This window comes from Pristis pectinata, chromosome 5 (genome assembly GCF_009764475.1).
Source record: "Pristis pectinata isolate sPriPec2 chromosome 5, sPriPec2.1.pri, whole genome shotgun sequence".
NCBI classification, from domain to species: domain Eukaryota; kingdom Metazoa; phylum Chordata; class Chondrichthyes; order Rhinopristiformes; family Pristidae; genus Pristis; species Pristis pectinata.
Window position 1 is genome coordinate 14,586,929 of NC_067409.1, and position 16,730 is coordinate 14,603,658.

Below are 16,730 nucleotides of genomic sequence, written 5' to 3' on the forward strand. Positions count from 1 at the left end.
CTCAGGCCTGCAGCAGCCTCATATCCAAAGCTGGCAGTTCCTGCCACCAGTCCAGTAAAAAAATGTGGTCACGTCACACCAACCGACACTGAAGGAGTTCATGAAGAAGTCCCATCACCATGTTCTCCAGATAATCGGTAGTGGCAGGGTGACATAGCAGATAGAGTCATAGAGTCATGCAGCCCAGAAAGAAGCCCTTTGGCCCAACTGGTCCATGCTGACCATGATGCCCATCTAATTCCTATTTGCCTGTGTTTGGCCCATAACCTTCTAAACCTTTCCGATCTATGTTCCTGTCCAACTGCCTTTTAAATGTTGTTATTATACTTACCTCAACCACTTCCTCTTACAGTTCATTACATATATGTAATGCTTTGCCTAAAAAAAGAAGTTGCCCCCAAGTTCCTATTAAATCTTTCCCCTCACACCTTAAAACTATGCCCTCTAGTTCTTGATTCCCCAGCGCTGGGCAAAAGGCTGAGTGTATTCACCCTATCTATGCCCCTCATGATTTTATACACCTCTATAAGATCACCTCTCAGTCTCCTACACTCCAAGGAAAAGAGTCCTAGCCTGTCCAACCTCTCCCTATAACTCAGTCCCTCGAGCCCTGACAGTGACCCAGTGACTTAGGTTCAACCCTGACTTCTGCTTCTGTCTTTGCAGAGTTTGCATGTCCTCCTTGTGACCGCATGAGTTTCCTCCAGTAACTCCCGTTTCCTCCCACATGCCAAAGACATGCTGGCTGCGGATTAAAAGGCCACTGTAATTTGCCCCTTGTGTAGGTGAGTGGTAGGAGCATCAGGGCTGTGGAGTGGAAGTTGGAATGGGAAAGTGAGAGAGAACAGATTACAGGGAAAAAAGTTGGGGATCGGGAATTGCTCTGTGGGGTGGCATAGATTTGATGGGCTGAATGCCCTTCTTCCAAGTTGTAAGGAAATATAATCTTAAGACTGCACAGTGAAATTGTTAAGGTGGTATTTACCTTGGGTCTGGGTCTGAACACATTGAAGCAACTTGAATGAAAGAACAACTGTGCAACTTCCTTTCCAGACCACTCCCCGACCCAGCTGACTGTGATTCTGGCTGCTCCTTCTGACCTCTTTGCCACTGAAGTGATTGGATGGGTGGGCAGGGCAGGGAGAGTCAACTCTTGTGAGCCATGAAGTTCAAGTTCAAGTTTATTGTCATGGGCACACATACCCAGGGTATAAATGCCATGAAAATTAGCTTTTTACAGCATCAGCACGGTGTGTTACAAACTTAAATTACCTCAACTTAGATTAACATAAATTATGCACAACAGATGATAAAATAAACAAAAAATATACAAAACAACATTAGTGCAAGTTGTGGGAAATATAGTTTGAGGTAGTGTTAGGGTTTCTTGGGTTGGTTCAAGAACCAGTGGGGAAGAAGCTGTTGTTGAACCTTGAGGTGTGGGTCTTCAGGCTCCTGTACCTCCTACCTGATGGCAGCATCGAGAAGAGGGCATGGCCTGGATAGTGGGTATATCTGACGATGGATGCCCTCGATGGGGAGGAGAGCTGTACTCGTGATGGAACTGGCTGAGTCTAAAACCCTCTGTAGCCTCTTGCATTCCCGTGCATTTGGAAATTCCACACCAGGCCATGATGCAACCAGTCAGAATGCTTTCCAATGAGACATCTTCTTCACCTGCTGCAGGAGGTGTCCACGTAGCTGTTTGGTGCAACTGAGTGTGGGTGTTGGACTGGAGTAACACATGGCCCAAAACATGTGAAGATCATATTGAACCAGCTGCATATTTGCAACAATCCAACAACTTGATGGCCGTGGAATAAGCCATGTGGACAACACAGAATGTTACCACTAATATATTCAGTGTTCATCCAAAGGGAATTAGATGAGTAGCTGACAAGGAGAAGCATAAAAGAAAATGGGGAATGGGTACAGGTGGTAATCAGAGCACTAGTTCAAGGAGCTGAATGGCCTACCGCTGAAGAAAATAGATAAAGAAGCCTTATTTGCAACTTTAAGCTGTCATTTCTGTGGACCCCTTGAAGTTATAAATTATTCACTTCTTTATTTTTCTATCTTCAAATCACTTCAGCATTCTGCTCGCTTCTGTATAATCTCAACAGGATTTGCTGCTGCCAGGAACATAAATAATTCATAAATTGTGAAGGAATCCTTAGTTTAGGAGTGCACTATTGCTCAAAGAGACCAAGCACATGCTCTGTGTTTGATATAATCAGGCTGGCATTAGAAACCTGCTGGGTACTATAATTCTCTTGTGCACTCATTTACCTCCAGTATATCCTCTGCCATTACAATGTTGCACCATTGCAACTTTGATAAGTGATTTCTGAAGCACAGACACATACAGATTTCAATTTTCCTCCCAGCGTATAAATGCTATATTAATCGGTTTCTACATTGCAAACATGTCACTGCACATTGACACAAGCCCATGATTTTTAACAAAACATAAGCACTTAGCCATTTCCATTTAAAAGCCACTCAGAAAATTAGTTTCATTTCTTTACACCAACAAAGCTGCAGGCAATATACTTTGTAAGGTCAATCATGCATTTTGCTTTAGGTATGCGGCATGCAGAAGGAGAATATTGCACAGAGACATTTGACCAAAGGAGTACAAAGTAAACCAATGGAACTGAGTGCAATGATCCGCACTCTATGGAGCCTAATTAATGCAAGCAACCGACAATTTCTTTATATATATAAATCAGAAAACAATCTGCTTGAGGACCTCAGCGGGTTGAGCAGCACCTCTGGGGGGCGGGGGAGAGGGAAGGAATTGTCTCCGTTTCGGGTCAAGACTGCATCAGGACTGAGAGTGGAGAGGGAAGGTAGCTGGTCTAAAGAGGAGAGGGGGAGGGGTGAGGCAGGGGCCAGTAGGTGATTGGTGGATGGGGGAGGGGTGAGGGATGATGGGCAGATGGATCCGGGCAGGTGGACGACAGGTGGGAGCAGACAAGAAAAAAATAAAGGCAGATGGAGCCAGGAGGAGAGGGTGAAGGTAGAGATAGTTAGGAGGGTGACTCCCAGTGCTGGAATGTGATAGCAAGGACGGTGATAATGGGAGAGATGAAGGAGAGGTGCAACCAGATGGGGGAAGAGTCCCCACCTGGCGATAATCTGCCTTTTTTCCTTGTCTGCTTCTACCTGTTACCCACCTGCATCCTTGTGAATCTTTTCTGTGCCCTCTCTAGCTTAATCACATCCTTCCTATAGTATGGCAATCAGAACTGCATAAAATATTCCAGGTGTGGTCTTTCTGATGCCTGTCAAGCCGTAATGTGAATATATAAATATTTGCAATTTCCAGTGTCATGTCTGTTGTATGTAGTTGGCGCTTGGCCCTGTGGTCAACAGTAGCTCCCAGTTACAGTAACACCGGCATAATGTATTCACCTGGTGTAATGAGGATGTCCTCCTTGTCTTCTCTGCATCTCACACTTGACTTCATCTAACATCCAACAGGACACCATTTCTTTTATGGATCAATTGATACATTTATAGCAAACCCCCTGCTTGTTCTTTGTTAGTACCTTTACAATAACTATTTAATCTAACCACTGACATGGCTATCAAAGGAATTTAATAGAATCACAATAAATAATGAGTCATTATTATGCGAGATGGCTTTATTTCAATGCATATTGTAAAATGTGTGCAGCACTGATAAAGGATCTATTGAAAGGGCAAATGTGCATTTACAGAGCAAGTGACTTTATAAATACCCCAGAATAAAAGAACACAAGAAAACAGAAGCAGTAGAAGGCCACCAGGCCTTCCCAGCTTGCCCGACCATTCAGTATGATTGTGTTTGATCTGTGCTGGCCTCAACTTCTCTTCTGTGCCAGCTCCATGTAGCCACAGAGTCGTAGAGATGTACAGAACAGAAACCTGCTCCTCTGCCCAACTCGCCCGTGCCGACCAAGGTGTCTGTCCAAGCTAGTCCCATTTGCCTACATTTGGCCCATATCCCTCTAATCCTTTCCTATCCATGTATCTGGCTAAATGTGTTTTAAACCTTGTAATTGTAGCCGCCTGTACAGCTTCCTCTGGCAGCTCGTTCCATATACCTACCACCCTCTCCTTATAACTCAAGCCCTCCAGTTGACTGACAGATAACTATCGTAGAGTCATACAGCACAGAAACAGGCTCTTCGGCCCAATTCATCCATGCTGACCAAGATGCCTTCCTGAGCCAGGACACCCCTGATATTCTTCAAAGCAATGGTATGGGATCTTGCAGGGCCTTGTGAGAGTGTAGACAGCTTAAAGCCACATTCAAAGACAACACCTGTGCCCCTCATCACTGCACTGAACTGCAAAAAAACAAGACGATATTCTTCCGGGCTGAAGAGATGGTTAATATATGTGAATTTAGATGGTTTCCAAGGTGCCACTAAAGGGTTAAAAAAACTGGGATTTTCTGACTTCAGGAAACAGACCAGCCAGATAAAGGTTTTATTCACATACATCAGAATGACCCAGTCAGCTAGACACTTTGCACAATGTCCTGAATTATGGGACAGTAGGCATTAAAGCTTGTCATTGGACCAATACAAGGAGATCCCTCGAGTAGACACCTGAATATGCAGCACATGTGGAAATGCTGCTTCAGTGTTGAACCCACTCTCACACAACACACAGGCCACGTGACTGCAGAATCCCTCCAGAGAGCTGTGTGAATGAAACAGTCAGTCACCACCATACAATGTCAAAGCCGGCTTGGTATGGCAACTGCTCTGCCCTTGACCGCAAGAAACTGCAGAGAGTTGTGGACACAGCTCAGCACATCACAGAAAACAGCCACCCCTCCATGGACTCTGTCTATACTTCTTGCTGCCTGGGTAAAGCAGCCAACATATTCTAAGACCCCACCCAGCCCAGACATTCTCTCTTCTCCCCTCTCCCATTGGGCAGAAGCCACAAAAGCCTGAAAGCACGTAACACCAGGCTCAAGGACAGCTTCAATCCTGCTGTTATAAGACTATTGAACAGTTCCCTAGTATGATAAGATGGACTCTTGACCTCACAGTCCACCTCGTTATGACCTTCACCTTATTGTCTACCTGCACTGCACTTTCTCTGTAACTGTTACACTTTTTTCTGCATTCTGTTATTGTTTTACCTTGTACTACCTCAATGCACTGTGTAATGAATTGATCTGTATGAACAGTATGCAAGGCAAGTTTTTCACTGTAGCTCAGTACATGTGACAATAATAAACCAATTTCAATTCATTGCTAGTATCTTTCTCCTTCTGGAACATAACTACATTTCTCCTGAGTGTGTGAAAAAGCAATCAAGAGGTGCTTCATAAAATATATTGGGAATTGAATATGAAGCTCCTGATCTTGGAATTTCTATTTTTCCTTTCTCACCCTGTTCTAACCTTCATCCTCCATGGGTCAGAGTCTACAGAAAGCAACAGTTGTCCTGACTGGGTTGCTTGACACTCTGCTGATGTAATTACATTGAATTGTGCATTTAGCAGAAAGCTGTGTGAGAAGGGAATTGTAAAGCAATGGGTTCCTTATAAACGAGGAATAACATAAACTCTTATTAGGATGAGTGACAAGTTACAAGAAGTGGAAGCAGGACCAGGCATCCTCCACCGCCAGGGTGAGGCTAAACTCAAACTAGAGGAACAGTACCTTATATTCCACCTGGGTAGTCGACAACCTTTCATCCAGAAAGTCATGAGGCATGGGATTCATCCAGAAAATCATGAGGCATCGGATCCATGGAGACTTGGCTGTGTGGATTTGGAATTGGTTTGCCCACAGAAGGCAGAGGGTGGCAGTAGATGGAGCATATTCTGCCTGGAGGTTGGTGACCAGTGGTGTCCCGCAGGGATCTGTTCTGGGACCCCTGCTCTTTGTGATTTTTATAAATGACTTGGATGAGGAAGTGGAGGAGTGGGTTAGTAAATTTGCAGTTGACATGAATGTTGGAGGTATTGTGGATAGTGTAGAAGGTTGTTGTAGGTTACAACAAGATATACACACGATGTAGAGTTCGGCAGAGAAGTGGCAGATGGACTTCAATCTGGAAAAGTGTGAAGTGAAGTGAAGAACGAACATGAAGGCGGAGTACAAGGTTAATAGCAGGATTCTGAGCAGTGTGGAGGAACAGAGGGATCTTGGGGTCCATGTTCATAGATCCCTAGGAGTTGCTGCATAAGTTGATAGGGTGGTTAAGAAGGCATATGGTGTACTGGCCTTCATTAGTCAGGGGATTGAGTTCAAGAGCCTCGTGGTAATGTTGCAGATCTATAAAACTCTGGTTAGACCACACTTGGAGTATTGGAGCATTGTGTTCAGTTCTGGTCACCTCATTATAGGAAGGATGTGGAAGCTTTAGAGAGGGTGCAGAGGAGATTTACCAGGATGCTGCTTGGATTAGAGAACATGTCTTATGAGGATAGGTTGAGCGAGCTAGGGCTTTTCTCTTTGGAAAAACGCAGGATGAGAGGCGACTTCATAGAGGTGTACAAGATTATGAGGGGCATAGATAGAGTGGACAGCCAGCACCTTTTCCCCAGGGTGGCAATGGCCAATGCCAGAGGGCATCAGTTTAAGGTCAGAGGAGGAAAGTTTAGGGGAGATGTCAGAGGTAGGTTTTTTATACAGAGAGTGGTGGGTGCCTGGAACGCACTGCTGGGGTGCTGGCAGAGGCTGATACAACAGAGGCATTTAAAAGACTCTTAGATAGACACATGAATGGAAAAAAAATGAAGGGATATGGGCTGTGCAAGAGGGAAGGGTTAGATTGATCATGGAGCAAGTGTTTATTAGGTTGGCACAACATCATGGGCTGAAGGGCCTGTACTGTGCTGTACTGTTCTATGTTCTCTATAACCTGGTGGGACGAACATTGAATTCTCCACTTTCAGGTAAACTGTTCCCCCTCAACTATCTCTTCCTGATCCACCCACTTCCTCCTGCACTCACCCAGCTCCCCATCACCCTATCTCTTTCCCCGCCCACCTGCCCATCATCCACACATTCCGCCCACTGGTGCCTCCCTCACTGTTCCCATCTGCCCTCCCCACCTCCCTTAATTCCGAGCTCCACCTTCCCCTGCTATCAGACTGCATCACCAGCAGCCCTTTGACCCGTCCACCTACCACCTCCCAACCTCTGCCGCTACTTCCACTCCCCCCTCCTCCACCTGCCTATCAGCCCTCCTCACCTGGATCCACCTATCGCTGGCCAGCTCTCGCTCCACCCCTTCCCCTCACCTCTTTATACTGGGCATCTCCCCTCTACCTTTCAGTCCAGATGAAGGGTCTCGACCTGAAATGTCGACCGTCCACCCCCCTCCACAGATGCTGCCTGACCCGCTGAGTTCCTCCAGCAGATTGTTTGTTACTCAAGGGCATTCAACCCTGCTCTGCCATTCAATATCCATCGATCTTTGTTTTGGTGTTCCATCGTGGAACATTTGTCTTGAAGAGCCAAATGAGATTGAAAAGGTGCCGACTGGATATTATTTCAAAAATGGAGTGTTAAATGAGGAAATGGAGATTTCCTGATGTCCCTGCTAGTGAGGAATGGGAAGGTTATTCACCAGGTTGTGGTTCCTAAAGTTTATAGGCATGAGGTGCCTATAGGCATGGTGTTCTGGTACGTAACACAAACTCTCAGTGGGCAATGCCAAACGCTCACCATCCTCTGAGTGAAGAAAACTGTCCTCATCTCAGTCCTGAATGCCAACCCTCATTTGGAGACCAAAACCAGGGTTGTCATTTTTTTGGATGGGACATCAAACTGAGACCCTGTCTGAAAGATTAATTAGACTGAAAAAAAATCGTCGGGCAACATTTCAATGACGAGCAAAGGATTTTGTCACCCGTGGCTTCTGGGTCATTACTTATCCTCAACAGCTTGACTAATAGAGATAATCTGGTCATTATCACATTAGGTGCTGTGTATAAATTTAACAGCTATTTTTCCCACATTATAACAGTGACTACACTGCCAAAAGTACATCATGGGGCGTAGTAATGCTTTGAAAGAACCTGTAGTTGGAAAAGGGGCTGTGTAGAAAAGCAATACTTTCTTTTCTTCCTAATATTGCCTTTGGCTTGTTAATCACATATTTTTCTTTATGGATTGATTGAGAAGAATATGGCTTGAATGGTTTGGGACTATTGAATGCTGGTGATCAGAGGGATCAGAGTGTCCTTGTACGTGAAGCACACAAGATTATCTTGGTGATCCAGAAAGTAATGTGGAAAGCAGAGGACATGGTGGTCATTATTGCGATGGGGATGGAATATACAAAACAGGGAAGTCCTGCTACCATAAGACATTGAGAGACCAGACCCGGAGCATCGCAAACAACTTGGTTGCCTGTTCAAAGAAGGATATTCTTGCTTTGGAGGCAGTTCAAAGAAGGCTCAATATCCCCATTCATGAAACAAAATGGTTGTCTTTGGGAGTAAAGATCAAGCTAATTGAATGTAAGGTCAATGGAGTTTAATAGAGACACAAAGGACTGCAGATGCTGGTATCTGGAGCAACAAGCAGTCCACTAGAGGAACTCAGCAGGTTGAACAGCATCTGTGGGGGGAAAGAACCTGTGGGAGTCCTGATGCAGGCTTTCAATCCAAAATGTCGACAATTGCTTTCCTTCCAGAGATGCTGCTCGACCCGCTGAGTTCCTCCAGCAGATCGGTTATTGCTCAGTGGCGTTTAGATGGATGAGTGATGATCGTATTGAAACTTATCAGATTCTGAGAGGATGCTCTGGTAGATGCTGAGAGAATATTTCCTCTCTGATAGAGTGCATTGATTTAGAAATAGTGGTTGCCCACATAAGATGGCTACACGGAGGAATTCCTTCTCTCAGGGGCTTGTGAATCTTTGGAATTCTCTTCCCTGGAGAGCTGGGTGGACTCATCATCCAAGGGTGAGGACTGAGTGCTATGAAATTGAACAGGGAAGCGGGGTTGAAGCTAACAATCACATTAGCTGTGATCATATCCAACAACTCAAAAAGCATTTTGGCATACTCCTGCTCCGATTTCTTATCTCCTCAGCTGAAGGTATCAGTTGTTGTTGGTGTGGAGTTCTGTAACAATCAATAGTATTTCTGTATGAAACCCTTCCCCTTCACTTAAGGCTCGCTTGACATCACTATCAGCCCTAGGTCATATCAAGTCAAGTTGTCGAGTTTATTGTCGGTGAGGTACAGGTACAATGAAAATCTTGCTTGCAGCAGTGTTACAGGTATGTAGGTACAGACAACACACACAATATAAATTAACATAAATTAGACAAGACAGTGAAGAAAAATAGACTGTGCAAAACAAAACTTTAGTGCAAAAAAAATCACAGAGACAAGTCCATGGTAGTGCAAGAGGTGGTCCGTAGTTTTCCGTTGCTGAGATAGGATTAGGGTTGTGAGGTTGTTTCAGGAACCTGATGGTTGAAGGGAAGTAGCTATTCCTGAACCTGGTGGTGTGGGAATTCAGGCTTCTGTACCTCCTGTCCGACGGTAGCAGCATCAGAGGTGGTAAGTTCAGGACTTGAGCGCCTCCTCTCGATTGGTGCTTTCGTACGGCACTGACCCGGCTTTCTGGTGGGACATGAAATTAGGCTCCCTCGTGCCTACTGAGGTAGCCATTGGAGATCTCCCGGCACCTCTCGGCTCAGAGCTCAGAGCAGAGTGTGGTGCACCAGTGGACAGACTGACAGGGTGGTGGAAACAGTGATACGTCCAGCAGGGAACTGGAAAGAAAACCATCATATGAGCGAGGCTGAGCGAGCTAGGGCTTTTCTCCTTGGAGAGAAGGAGGATGAGAGGTGACTTGATAGAGGTGCACAAGGTGATAAGAGGCATAGATCGAATGGACAGTCAGAGACTTTTTCCCTGGGCGACAGTGGCTAACACAAGGGGACATAATTTTAAAGTGATTGGAGGAAGGTATAAGGGGGATGTAAGGGGTAAGTTTTTTACACAGAGAGTGGTGGGTGTGTGGAACACACTGCTGGCAGAGGTTGTGGGGGCAGATACATTAGGGACATTTAAGAGGCACTGAGATAGACACATGAATGATAGAAAAATAGGGGGCTATGTGGGAGGTAAGGGTTAAATAGATCTTAGAGCAGGATAAAATGTCAACACAACATTGTGGGCCAGAGGGCCTGCACTGTGCTGTAGTGTTCTACGTTCTATGTTCTATTTATGCCGGTGGTGAAAGAGCATGGAATGAGATAGCTTAAGAGCTGGTGAGTCAAACAGCTCAAAACCTGCCATTACCGTCTTTGATTCTTTTCAATGAGAAATACAGAACTAACATTAACATCCTTCTGTTAACTCAGTTGTGTTCGTTTGTCGGTACTAACTCACTTGTATTAACTCACCAGTCTTAACACTGTGCTAATTTGTCTGTGTTAATTACTCTGTATTTACTCACCTCTGTTATCTCACCCACATCGACTCACGTGTGTTAATTTGACTGTATTAACTCGCCTGAGTTAACTTACTATATTATCTCACTGGTGTTCATTCACCGGTATTATCTCACCTATGTTAATTCCATTAACATACCTGTGTAGATTTACCCAATTTAACTTATTAGTATTAAGTCGCCTTTATTAACTCACCTGAATTAACTTGCCAATGTCAATTCCCCTGTATTAATTCATCCGAGTTAATTCACCTGTTCACGTTGCTATTTTGTGTTTGCAGTGATTTGATGTTGTATTTGCTGACAGAACATCAATCTTTGCACATCACAATAATTGCCATAAATTGCTTATACTTTGTTTGCCATGGTAATGAGCTATAAAAATGTAAATATTTAATCGGCTACAATCCTAAGTATATAGAATGCTTATGCGATGCCAATTAGGGCTTTAATTTTTACGAAGTATTTATTGTCTCGTTTCCAATTAACAAATGTCATTGTTGGCTTTTATTTGTTGGCCTGTAGCTTTGCAAACTTTCTATTGGTGACAGGTACTAGATGAAGGGAGAAGGGAGTTACACAGAGAAGGGAGTTATTACCTAAAGTCCGGCCAATGATTCTCACTTATTGAACATTACTATCGAGATCAGGCCACTATGTTAGTGGGCTCTTGCTGTGTTGTGTTTCCTACATTGCAACAGTACAGATCCTCCTGAGGTTATGAACACCCAACCTATAAGATAAAATAAGATGAGATAAGATATCTTTATTAGTCACACATATATCGAAACACACAATGAAATGCATCTTTGCGTAGAGTGTTCTGGGGGCAGCCCGCAAGTGTCGCCGCTCTTCCGGCGCCAACATAGCATGCCCACAGCTCCTAACCTGTATGCCTTTTGGAATGTGGGAGGAAACTGGAGCACCCAGAGGAAATCCACGCAGAAGCAGAAAGAACATACAAACTCCTTTCAGACAGTGGCCAGAATTGAACTTGGGTTGCTGGCGCTGTAATAGCGTTGTACTAACCACTACACGACCCATACATATGAAAGAGTGTTTGAGACTCTGGCGAGATGGATAGGGATGGATTTTCTGTCTGCTGCAGGACTGCAGGCACCTTCTGCTGGGTGGGAATGGGGCAGTTCCATGTCCCTCTCTCCCCCCACCGACTGAGCCGCAACACTCGAGCCAAGCAGAGCTGGGAGCACTGAGCAGACTCACCCACTGAATCAGTGAGGTCAGCTGGCGGCAGCCCTTCCCGCGCCTGCTTGTTCTCCTGTCATTAGCTCTTTCTGTTCATTTCCGTCACAAACAGTTCGGGTTACGGTCAGTCCTCAGGAACAGAATCGTGTGGTAGCCTGGGGACTGCCTGTATCTTTATCGTAAAGTGTGCAACTTGCAAAGGTCTTGACAGGCAGCAAATGTCTTTATTTTTCCCCAAGTCTTTCACTTTCCCTGTTAGACTCTGGAAGTTTTGCTTGGTTGTCCTCTCGCTGCCTAATACATGAGACCATGCAGTGTTTGACTCCCAGATTCTGTGGAACAGATCGACTTCTATGAGCTGTTCAATGGGTCCCTCTGGTGTCAGAAAAAGGAATAACAAGACACACAAGCCTGGCTGAGCCATTGGTGCTAATGCCTTGATTATTAGCTTTGAGTTACATTGCAACGAGCTCAGAAATAGAAAATTTGCTTCATTGTGTGTGTTTATACACATGTAATCCTATTAACCTTTTTTCCATTCCTCTTTCATGTGATTAAAATAAGATGTCTTTATTAGTCACATGTACATTAAAACACACAGTGAAATGCATCTTTTTCATAGAGTGTTCTGGGGGCAGCCCACAAGTGTTGCCACACTTCCGGCACCAACATAGCATGCCCAAAACTTCCTAACCCGTACGTCTTTCGAATGTGGGAGGAAACCAGGTCACCCGGAGGAAAGCCACGCAGACACAGGGAGAACGAACAAACTCCTTACAGACAGTGGCTGGAATTGAACCCGGGTCGCTGGCACTGTAAAGTATTATGCTAACCGCCACAGTACCGTGCCTGGAGAGGATCTTTCCATTCGTAGGAGAGTCTAGGATCTGAGGGCACAGCCTTGGAATAAAGGGACATCCCTTCAGAACTGAAATGTGGAGGAACTCCTTCAGCCAGAGGGTGGTGAATGTGTGGAATTCGTTGCCACAGACGGCTGTGGAGACCAAATTATTTAGGCAGTGATTGATAGATTTTTGATTGGTAAAAGGATTAAGGGTTACGGGGAGAAGGCGGGGGAATGGGGTTGAGAAAAGAAAAAAAGTCAGCCATGATTGAATGGAGGAGCAGACTTGATGGGCTGAATGGCCTAAGTCTGCTTCTATATCTTATGGTCTAATGGTCTTATAAATGCATTATGCTGTTAGCTTCAATTACTCCTTGTGATTGTGAGCTCCATATTGGTGTCTTCTCCCAGGCTAACAACCTCAGTATAGAGGCCCCTTATTACACCCAGTCAACCGCTTTGAGTGGAACATGTGGTTTGCAGGTCCAACACCTGACTCCCGAAAGAGGCACTTTATCCTGACCTCTGTCATGGGAAGAGATTATCATCGAGTCATAGAATCCTGTGGTAACCTGTTATACAGCATGGAAACAGGCCCTTCGGCCCAACTCATCCATGCCAACCAAGGTGCCTACAAAGCTAGTCCCATGTGTATGTGTTTGGCCCATATCTCTCTATACCTTTCCTACCTAAACGCCTTACATCTCATCATATCTCTTTTGGTAAAACGTTAAAAAAAAAATTGAGCAATTTTTACTTCCTAGTTTGCTGTCTGTGAGAATAATTTAGTCTAATTTAAACCAATAAATCTGGAGCAATTTTGATCTGGTTCACCAGCTGAGAAAATAAGGGGATTGCGTGGTTTCAATCTCCTCCTGATATTGTGTTCGGGTCTTGGTGGTGTGTGGGAGAGGAGAACAAGAGCATCGGTAGTGGGAAGGGTGGGTGTGCTTTTCTATGCTTTCATTGGTTAGATTACTTTACGACTGAGTCTTAAATTCCCACAGCCACCCACGTTCAGGTTGCGAACATTGGAGGGAATTTCAATAGAGTTCAGTGATGTGTGTACAAGGACACTCAGCTCCCTCTGAACACCAACACCTTTCAATCTCTCAACATTTAAAAAATACTTATGAATTCAACAAAAAAAGTTGATGATAGTAAAGATGACCATGAGTGTATAATCTCAACTGTCTCACTTGAGAGCTAAATATCTAAACCCCATCAGCTCCATTTGTAACTCTACTCCATATTCAGATGCAAGGGTCCTTGTCACGGTTCATCCCCAGCAGCTGCGTAACAGATAACTCTCTGATCTACGGGCTGTTCCCAGGGACACACACAGAAACAGACATCAACTGCTGCTGGAAGATCATCAACTCGGTGAAAGACGCTCTTTGATCTGCATGAAACGTGGTGGTCTCCCAGCACAGCGAGATGTCTGTGAGGGAAAGCTGCCGACTGGCACATTCCAGGCTGCAGGAGTACGTGCTGAGGGACGCGCTGATGCTTGGTGCAGCCGACGCAAGGGCTCGGTGGGGAAGAACCACAGTCTAAGCCCCCTCTGCTTCTGGACATGGAGGGGCTGGGTCAGGTGGGGAAGCCCCTTAAACATTGAAATATTGAAATGGTGTATCACCCCAGGGGGCCACATGAGTGGCAATGGTGCAATGGGTTTTTTAAAGAAAAGTAAACACTAGTGAATGCATTGACCATGAATGTAAAGGCACGGTAGTGTAGCAGTTAGCATAACGCTATTACAGCACCAGCAACCCAGGTTCAATTCCGGCCACTGTCTGTAAGGAGTTTGTATATTCTCCCCGTGTCTGCATGGGTTTCCTCCGGGTGCTCCGATTTCCTCCCACATTCCAAAGACGTACGGGTTAGGAAGTTGTGGGCATGCTATGTTGGCGCCAGAAGAGTGGCGACACTTGCGGGCTGCCCCCAGGACACTCTACGCAAAAGATGCATTTCACTGTGTGTTTCGATGTAAGTGACTAATAAAGATATCTTATCTTATCTTAAAGGTTTTGCACTGTTTATTCTTTGTATATATTTTTTATTATGAATAAGGTTTATTTTGAAATAAAAAAATAATTCATGTCCTTTGACCTCATCCAGCAGAGTACTCAGCCATACAATTAGCTAGGGCAGGCGATGGGCCTTGTTGACATTGCTTGTCTACTGGGACCATAATGCTCTTTCAGTCCCTTTGATACAGACTCTTATAAATGTTGACTTGCTGTGCTGACTAATTTATATATTGCTTAATTAAATGCATCTCAGTAACAATTAAATGCGTGGCAGGTACGACTAATCTCCATTTACATTCCTTCTTCAGTCTCTTCAGCCTCCACACAAGCTGTTTTCTGGACTTGTGTTGATGCTGCTTTTCAATAGCTATTGAGTGGTACTCAGGCGTGGGGCTAATTGAAGAGATCTGGCCAGCACCTTCCAAAGCAGTAGAATTCAGATCAGAAACTCCACTGATTACTGGATATATCCTCCATCTGTGTTACAATATTGCAACCCACCATTCCTAATTACAATCCCAACCACGCTCCCCCACCCCATCTTCATGACCCTCATCCCCTCACCAACCCTTCTCCACGAGAGAGAACAAGTATCAAGAACAAGAGATGGGCATTATTCTTCCTACCGAAGAGAAGGGGAGATTTAGTACAGCTGTTCAAGATTCAGAAGGTTTATTTATGTGGAGTGTATAGCAAAGAGGTTGTTTCCCCTAAGGTGTAGAACCAACATTTATTCAACAAGAATGTCAATGATCATAGAGTTATTTTGGCACAGAAGGAGACCATTCAGCCCATTGAGACTGACTTTCTTTTATGTTTCATGCTATTATGATCAGGGATTTTCTGCCCAGCTAGAAAATGGGAGCAGAGGAAAATACTGTGGGTCTCTGGGGAAAGAACAGGGGGAACAGGACTAATTGAAGATTGGGGGGTGAGACTAATTGAAGAACAGGGGGTTGGGACTGATTTGAAGAACAGGGAGAACAGGACTGATTTGAAGAATAGGGGGGTGGGAACTAACTGAAGAACGGGGGAACAGGACTAATTGGAGAACAGGGGGAACGGAACTAATTGAAGAACGGGATAATAAGACTAATTGAAGAACAGGGAATGGGACTGATTTGAAGAACAGAGGGACAGTACTGATTGAAGAGCTCTTTCGAAGACCACTAAGTCCACTGAAACAGAGCCAAAGCTTTTGACAGTCTCAGGGCGTCTGAGAAACTGGAGGAATAGTTAAAATCCAATCAGTCAAGTAGGGCAAGCCACTCATGTGGGAAATGCAGTGTGTTCATTATTGCAGAATGATAAGTTGTATACATTGATCCAAGTGAAGTCCATCATATTGTTGCTCTCCAAGTTTGGTTGCCATGATATGAAGCAGCTTAACAAGATGTAACAATGTCTGACTCAACATGTGTATGTTTAGTACATTTTTGAAAAGATTGGAGAAATAAATTGGCATCCTGGTCTCAGCACAAGGACAAGCTATTGTTGCACTTTCTGGGTCAGTCTAATAGTCAGTAGTAAAAAAGGCAAGCATGTTAGTATCAAAGAGCTTAGATGATCCCAGGAATATATCGGTGATAAACCCAAATTTGGAGTATTGCAGGCAGTTTTAGTCACTGCATTACAGAAAGGATGTGGAGGCTTTGGAGAGGGTGCAGAAGAGGTTCACCTGGACATTGCCTGGATTAGAGTGTATAAGCCAGAAGGAGTGGTTGGACAAACTTGGATTGTTTTCTCTGGAGCATCAGAGGCTGAGGGGCAACCTGGTAGAAGTATACAAAATTATGAGAGGGTAGATAGTCAGACTCTTTTCTCCAGGGTGGAAATAGATAGCTTTAAGGTGAGAGTGGGAAAGTTTAAAGGAGATTTATGAGACAAATTTGAGGCAAATGAGGGAGTGGGAGATACCTGGAACATGCTGCCAGGGGAGGTGGTGGAAGCACACACTGTAGCAACTTTTAAGATTCATTTAGACAGGCACATGAAGAGGCAGGGAATGGAGGGACATGGACCTTGTGCAGAGAAATGGAATTAGTTTAAATCATGGCCAGCACAGACATTGTGGGCCGAAGGGCCTGTACCTGTGCTGTACTTTTCTATGTTCTCTGTTATAACAGGTCTTTTCTTAACCAACTTTGAGCATCTGATTTCAGCTCTAAGCTGTGTCTAATTCAATGCATCACCCAATGATTACTCATTT

The 16,730-nt window shown here is 44.6% G+C and overlaps 1 protein-coding gene across 5 annotated transcripts in view; it reads left to right on the top strand.

Annotated features, from left to right (window-relative positions):
* Positions 1–16,730, top strand: part of dpp6a (dipeptidyl-peptidase 6a) — a 546,960-nt gene that overhangs the window by 433,362 nt on the left and 96,868 nt on the right. The gene's annotated exons all lie outside the window — the stretch shown is intronic.